We start from the raw sequence: 8,307 nt of genomic DNA on the forward strand, positions 1-8,307 counted from the left end.
AAAAAAAACAATGCCACCGGTACGCAGTCTTTCCGCTTTCATGTTTGAACTGCAATAACGGTTTATGAACGGCGCTTAGACTATCTGGCTACACTCTGTATTCTAAAAAACTCATAACATACACTAAACTAAAAAGAATTCATTTGAATTTCAAAAAAGTTTTCAACATACAGACTTTTTTGTATTGTGTTTTTTGTAGGAATGCTTATACATTTCATTACTATATCATGCAAGGCAGGTCTGTGTCCTAAAAAATAATTAGTACGAAGCTGTTCAGTTAGCTTTTACCATTTTTCTTCTGGTCTTTAATTGTCCACGACAGTTCAGTTTGTGTCACTGTCAACTCACAGTCCTTCTGCTTCACCTAAAGAAAAAAAAATGTACAGGGTAACTAACAAAAGGGGTGCAAGGATGTGGACAGCCAGACCAGTCTGATAACATTCTGTAATGTGATAAGCGAATTCAGTGATTTTCTACATCCAAGGAATGTTTACGTCTAATGCTGTTTTCTAGAGGTTGAAATATATTTTTTTCATTTCCTTCAAAATGATAAAATTCTGAAACAAATTACAATGTATATATTTTGTGTTGACGTGGGGACAAGAAACTAGCATGATACAATAGCCATTTATTTCAGTCGAAGTCTGTCCGTACCTTAAGTTTCACCACTTCTGAATCAACAGATGACTCCCGTGTCGTGTTTATGCTTGAGCCACCTTCAGCCATATGTCATATATGCAGGGCTCTACAAAAAACGGAGAGTGTGTGTTTTGGTTGGCTGCTCTGTGACAGTTGTTGGGCTTCTTTTTCAGATTCACTTAAATTTTGTTTAAAAGATTCAATTTTACAGTATTGGATCTGAAAATATTCAAAATATGGAATTGAATATTGATTTTAACAGCAATATGTAAAATTGATAATATATTGTTTTTTTAGTGCGTGTCCCTGTAAATTTTACCTTTATCTCCAAATCAAGAGGGGTCTCCTTCCCATATGCTTATCATTACACTACTAATTATTATTCCTTTGCTGTAGGTTGATGTTAAGACGCAAAACGATCTTTGAAGAAAACATGTTTTATTTTATTAGACTCTGTGATAATGACCGTTTATCTGTTAACCAATTTTATAAATGCAAGATAATATTGACATAACTATCACAAATAACATGTTAGACATGTTATAACTAGTCTATTCACGGCCGTTAATCACGCGCGCCACCTCTTTTTCGAGATGCAATAATTAATGAGCCAATGCAACTTCCGAGGTGGCGCTCAGGCCCGGATGTTTTGAAATGTCATGGACAATTTAACAGAATGATTAGGTTTTATATCTTTTTTCAACATAATTCGCATTATTTTTAAAATCGGACAATGTAGTGCGATTCAGGGAAGATTGATTCGTCCAAAAAAGTACATTTTAAAATGTGAGAACCTTTATAAGATTTGGCATGGTGGATTTTTAAAAAGCATTTCGGTGAGTTTTTCCTGTGTGACGAGAAAATGTCCACCCAATTAAATCGCTAACGGCATCAAACGATTGAATACAACTTACATTACATGCTGCATGCACAGAAATATTGGCTTCTTGCCGACGTAGTAGATAATTTTGCATTTTTCCAAAAGAGATGGAGCCAATGCTTATGAGATGGCGCTAATGATAGGGGGTGGCGCCAATGCAGGATGTTTCAATTAACAGTCTCGCAATGACCTTATCACATGACGTAGATTTAATAGATTATGTTATTTGTTATATTAAACTTATTTTTCAACTTTCATACGAAGTCTCAAATTTTTACAGAACATAAACACAATCTTTAATAAATAAGATGTAGTTTTTTAAATATATAAGTGATCAACTCAATTGAGAAGTCACCAACATGAATACAACATATGGTACGATGTATATCGAAAATTTGTAATACTCAATCAAACCATTTACTAAATGTTCCACATTGACAAAATAATTCATCGACATCAATGTTTGTATACAGTATGGTAATTCACGTAGTAAGTATAAGATAACACTTCTTCTTGAAACTATGATTTGTGGCCGTTAATCCAAATGCTTAATTTACTAAAAGGCCAAGGTCAACGAATCTTAAATAGGCTCATTTATGTTGTTTTTCCCACTATCAACTCAAAAAAAAAAGAAAATAGCTCGGTCTTTTTCCCTTAACATTTTTGTATAATACATGTTAAATGTTGTAATCTTACAAATACGAACGTTTAAATCCATCAATACATTATTAGAAAACTACTTTTTTCTTATTGAAAACGCACGCGACTCAAATGTGCTGAAGTAGACAACTTACAAAAAATAATGTAAGTCCTGTAAAAATAATAGAAACCATAACATAAAATATTATACTTTAAAAAGGCTATACATGTGCATTGGCGCTACCTCCTAATCTGAGCGCCACCTCATTGGCATTGGCTCCATCTCTTTTTGAAAAATTCAAATTTATCTATTAGATCGGCTAGAAGCCGATGTTTTTGTGAACGCATGCACTTGTGCAGGTTCAAAGCAATCGTTTTATGTAATTAGCGAGTTAATTTGCAAGGGATTTGCTCGTCACACAGGCAAAATACATCGATCTGCTTTTACGAATTCTAGCATGCCACAACTTATAAAGGTCCTCACATTTCCAAACGGGTTGTGAAAGTATGTTTCTGTACATTTTTAGATGAATTTATAATCGCTGAATCGCACTACATTGGCCGATTTTTTTTAAATATTGCAAAATGTGTTAAAAAACATATTAAACCTAATCACCCTGTACAAGTATCCGTTAAATTTCAAAACATCCGGGCCTGAGCGCCACCTCGGAAGATGCATTGGATCATTTATTAATGCATCTCAAAAAAGAGGTGGCTCGCGTGATTAACGGCCGTGCTATTGTTTAAGTAAGATATGTTGATAAATCACGTACTTGTTGAAAATATTATGAACAGTTAAACCTTTAGATTCTAACCAGAACATTCTGCGCCTAAAGCGTCTCATTTATAAGACTACCGCGGCGGGAGGTACACGTTCTTTCGTATCTTAGTTGGTTTGTTTGGATTGATAGCTATGATGACCTAATTGCACATTCCCAATGCACGTTAACCCGATCTATGAGGAAAAACCGTAAATGAAAATACGGAACGAATAAACGTGTGCAAGCAAAATGGAATAGGACACGTGATTAAAAGTTACCGAGTACTACTTGCATTCTCTCTGTAACAAATAAGAGACAAAATCAAATTCCCAAATTATACTGTAGAGGATGGATACGTTAGCGATTGGATGCAACCGCAATGTTATTTCTCAGTTGCAGACAAACCAAGAGAAATAGAAATACTGGAAAACATGACTCATCAAGAGCGGTGTTTCGGATCAGTTCAATATTTACTAGATCACATGAAAATATGCACCATTCATACCGTAGGGACATATTTTTAAGCATTTTTGTGGTTTTTTTTTCAATTGTTGAATTACAGCAATACTGAATTATAATGATAAACATAACAACTTTTTGGTCGAATTGAGAAATAAAAACAATAAAAGCATATATAAATATAACAAATATGACAATCAGAAATCAAATAACCATAGAGCATGCAGGTGATGTGAAATTATCCAATTAATATTAGGAGTTTATAAATATTTATGTAACAATTTTGCTATTTCACAAGCCAAAACCATATTTTGCGGAAAGAAAGTACGCATCATCATCCATTAAACAAACACCAATTTACAGTACCTTTCGCTTTTTGTTGCAAATTGACAAATAATCTCGAGTCTGGTTTCCTAAAATATCTCAGAATAAAAGAAAGTGCACTTAGAAAATTGAAAACTGTAAAAATGACACAAAGCTTGACATTTCATAATAACACTTATAAAGGAATAATTAAAGACGAAGAAGGCATTTTAATTTTAGAAATCAACAAATATGGTATGTGTAATTTATGTTTGTGATCTAAAACGATCCATAATCTGAAAGCCCTTAAATGCCTGTTAGCAGTCATTAAAAACTGCCATTTGAATCAGGAGCATAGAGAATCAAAACAAGATAGGCATTCAAATAATATCAAATAAGGTCTATGAAATTTATTAAAAAATAATGAAGTATCACTTAATTGGTCTAATATAAGAGCAGGATTTTATGGTGTCATGAAGAAAGCAATGTAACGAAGAGATGCAATTAGCCTTGGAAGGGATATTCTCAACTGCTACTACTGTTATATCGCGGTTCGCCGGCTCTGCAGATCGCGATCGCAATATATCCGACAGTCGATAAAACGGTTCAGGTCATTCACAAAAAACAGGAGTCAATGAACCCTTGATTGAAATTTGAGGAGTAAATTTGAAAATGCTGGGATCAATTTTGAATTGCAGAAATAGGTGTACTGAATTGTGTTTTTTGCAATAGTTTGGCAATATTTAAAAATAATTTCCTAGTTTAAATCTAAACGAAAGATGATACAATTTTGCAACAAATAAACAGTCCTGGTGAATTTCATGTAAATCCTTCTGACTGATTTAACCATGCAAAAAATTGACCTCATAGAATATCAGTCTTCTACGGAATCCGGATTGTGCCATCTATAATCTCACCCTTCTTTCATCAAGGGCGACACACGACACGTGAAACGAGACATGCTATTTTGCGCGACACATGAAGCGACACACGGTATTTTGGGCGATACACAGGCGACGCGCAAGAATGTACCACGAAATATCGCCCTTGCGTAGGTAGCCCAAAAGGTGATATATCGTGGTAAATATCACGAGTCACTTCGTGTATCGCGCAAAATATCGTGTGTCGGTTCGTGTATTGCGCAAAATATCGTGTGTCGATTTGAGCATTGCGCAAAATATCGTGTCTCGCGTACAAAGGCCGACACACGAAACACGAAGGGGAACACAATCGATACACGATATTTTATTATTCAAATATCGCCCATATTATCCGAATCTCGTGTAATGTAGTCTAATATCAGACCTTGACACACGACTCACAAAGCAATACTCGATATTTTGCACGATATAGGAAGCGACACGCGATATTTGTACTGTTCAAATATCGCTGTAATAATATCGCATTATCCCTTACTTTCAAAGTATCGACCCTTCTCATATTATCTTGCTTTTAACGAAAAACCTTCAAGAAATGCGGGAATATTTTTTTTTTTTTTTTTTCAATTTTTAGCAGTTGTAATTTATTTGATATGATTATCCATGACTATTACGAAGAGCATTCTCACGATTTCCGGTGTTCATTGGAAAGTAGGTCGTGTTTATTCCAGGGTGATGCTATGATTTTTTAATTATGTAACACACACGTAGTTTGTTGATGGATTAATAGAAGCTTTATCAAATGTGTCATATGCCGCTTATTTTTCAATAAAATATAAAAATATTTTGAAAACAAAATTAGCAAGAGTTTTGTTTTTCCATTAAGATAATATTTTTAGAACAAGCACGTGCGCATAGTAACAAATCTTAACAACCAATCAGACAGGCCGATACTATGAGACAAGGTGTACATGAAACAGATTACCAAAGTAAGCTAAGTCTAGCCAGTATTGTGTCAAATCATTGCCGATTTGAATGTAGTTTTCATTGTTATGTTTAAGAATACACATTAAGTTATATATTGACATACAACACATGCCTGTTTTGTATTCGTTCACTTCCAAAGTTCGAATGTTTTCTTTAAGAGGACTTCTACGGAAAGACATGCTATTAGTTAAAAGCTATTTAAAGCCTGAACATCTTGAAGTTGGAACAGCCAATCAACCCATGCCTCAAGAAAGACCTTACTTTCAAGATGGCGGTTCGACACTATCAACACAATCGTTTATGTTGATGTTTACAGACGTTTAATATTTGAAAAAAGCACAAAATTTAAAAACCAAATGATCTCAAAAAAGTAGGGCCACGCCCATTCCGTCTGAAAAATACAACAGAAATATTTGTCGGCAAATATTTTTTTCATAAAGATCCTGTTTTGGGTGTGATGCAAATAATTACAAAAAAAGAAAGTTTCAATACAGATTTACCTATTGCAAGCAGAAAACTACAGAACGTCAATTCTCTATTGTTTACATAGGACTTTTTACTATGTATTTACAGTGAACTTGCACCGTTCATTTAAGCGGAACGTCGAATCATGGCTAAGTAAAATAATCTACCGGTATTTTTAGGCTGCATACCACCCTTTTATAACAACCAATGCCAAATGGCCATAGAGAAGTTAAGAAATCGTTGTGCAAATGAGCACCACTTTGAGTGTTTAAATAATAGCGATATTATAATTGAGTGTTTGTACAATTCAGGTATGATGCGCATGGCAACTAGACTGTTTAGGCTATTTTGAAAAAGTAGCTTTGTTTGTTTCAGGTTAGCGACCATCATCACCGTAATAACCATGTCATCATCGGCAAATACTAGCTAGAGATACAAATATCGTATAACATGAACTAAAGAGATATATTTTTACACGGTATACTAGTGAGTTCGAAAACAGTGATAAAATGAAATACATTCTTGAAATAGCGCGCCGGTAAAACAAGCAAGCTTTGTGTTGTTCTTTTGTACAGGCGCATGTTTAGCGTAATGCTTCGACATGTCTTAACAATATGGCAACAAATACCCTATTAATCATATCGAGGCGCTTTTAGCACAAAATAAATCTAATTTATTTATCATTTATGTGACTTTGATCTCATATGTTTATGTGTAATATCCTAGGCATAAACATAACCCTCGAAACCGAACGAACGATATAACGAAAATTTGGAAAGGTGTGTTCTATCTGCTTAAATAAATAGTGAATATTTAAAAAATAGAATGAATATAGGCACATACAAGAATATATAATTATATTGTATTGACAAAGGCGAATACTAAAATCGGTTGATATGTTTGTAAAAATATTTTTTTTTAAAGAAGACAAGATTAACAATAATAAGCCATGCTAATAATGCAAATATATACCAGGGCCGTACGCAGGATTTTTTGACTGGGGGGGGGGGCAACCGAGGAGGGTTCCCCCCTCCGTATATATATATATATATATATATATATATATATATATATATATATATATATATATATATATATATATATATATATATATATATATATATATATATATATATATATATGAATTTGGCACTTTGCAAGGTGAATTGTAATGCTTATAAAAACCTTATTTTGTGATATAAATTTTTGGAAGTCCTAAGCTTTAAACATTGGTGTGAATTCACAACAATATTAAAAGCTTTAGATTTCTGAAACTTACAGGTTTAAACAAATGACGATTATCCATATCACCTCTCTAATTGCTACCACCATTATTTTTTATTTCACAAATCATTAACATCACAGGTTTTATATCTGACTTTTGGGAAAGACCTTGCCTTTTTTAGGGGAAAAAATTGCGTCAAGCGCCTAATTTTGGGGGGAAATAATGAAAGTCTTTAATAATCAATTTAACATATTTTACTTTTTTCAAACAAATTCAAGGCAACAGAAAATTTAATTATACAATACTTTTCTACACTGGATGAGGTAAACTTATATAATGAGATCGATTTGTTGTTTCAATTTTACTTATTGTTTTACCAATGAACCATTAATAGGTTGGCATTACTCAATTATCGGTACTCAATTATTTTAAATACTGAATTCTGCCAAATTCTTATCTGTTTCTCGCCAAATGTAGGAATCTGTTTTTCTTTTCAACAAAAATGTTAACTTTTTCTTCGTAGTCTTTTTCAGGGATTTCTTTTCAAAATTGTAAATAGATCTACTCAGTTTTAATACCTTTGTCGGTGTTTTTGTTTTCATTTATATTCAGGGCCCCATTCCCAATATAAAAAAGTATATATTATTCCTAATTGAGACCTAAAAATTCCCAATTAAAGGTTTCAAAAAAAAATATCAAACTTTTAGAGGGGAAAATACGTTAAGGGGAGAGGGCTTCTCAAAAAAGGGAAAAACATGCGCCAGTAATTATCAGACCATAGTCTACGACCTCCTGTAGCAGATGCTTCCATTCACTGCTATTCTTTCCTTAAGTAATCAAAATACACGTAACATCAACCATAGATAGATGAAGCATTCAGGGTCACAATGGGGGACTGATCGGGGATGTGTGTACAAGGCGATAAGAAAACATTGCCAAGGGGCTTATCTCAATTGCAAGCGCTAATCCCCTTTTTTATCAAAACACAGCAGCTCTTTTGTAGTGAGGAAAAGTGAACTGTGGGCCCTTTCATGACAGAGAAAAAATGCAATTGGCCCATTATTTAAAAAA

The 8,307-nt window shown here is 33.6% G+C and overlaps 1 long non-coding RNA gene across 1 annotated transcript; it reads right to left on the bottom strand.

The window, feature by feature from the left end:
* Positions 1-285: 285 nt before the first annotated feature.
* Positions 286-6,154, bottom strand: LOC127879830 (uncharacterized). The gene is made up of 3 exons (XR_008049259.1): positions 6,047-6,154; positions 655-745; positions 286-364 (listed from the first exon to the last, which is right to left on the bottom strand). It is a non-coding gene; the product is annotated as an uncharacterized LOC127879830 (long non-coding RNA).
* Between the last annotated feature and the right edge of the window lie 2,153 nt (positions 6,155-8,307).

Source organism: Dreissena polymorpha, chromosome 4, assembly GCF_020536995.1.
Source record: "Dreissena polymorpha isolate Duluth1 chromosome 4, UMN_Dpol_1.0, whole genome shotgun sequence".
NCBI lineage: Eukaryota > Metazoa > Mollusca > Bivalvia > Myida > Dreissenidae > Dreissena > Dreissena polymorpha.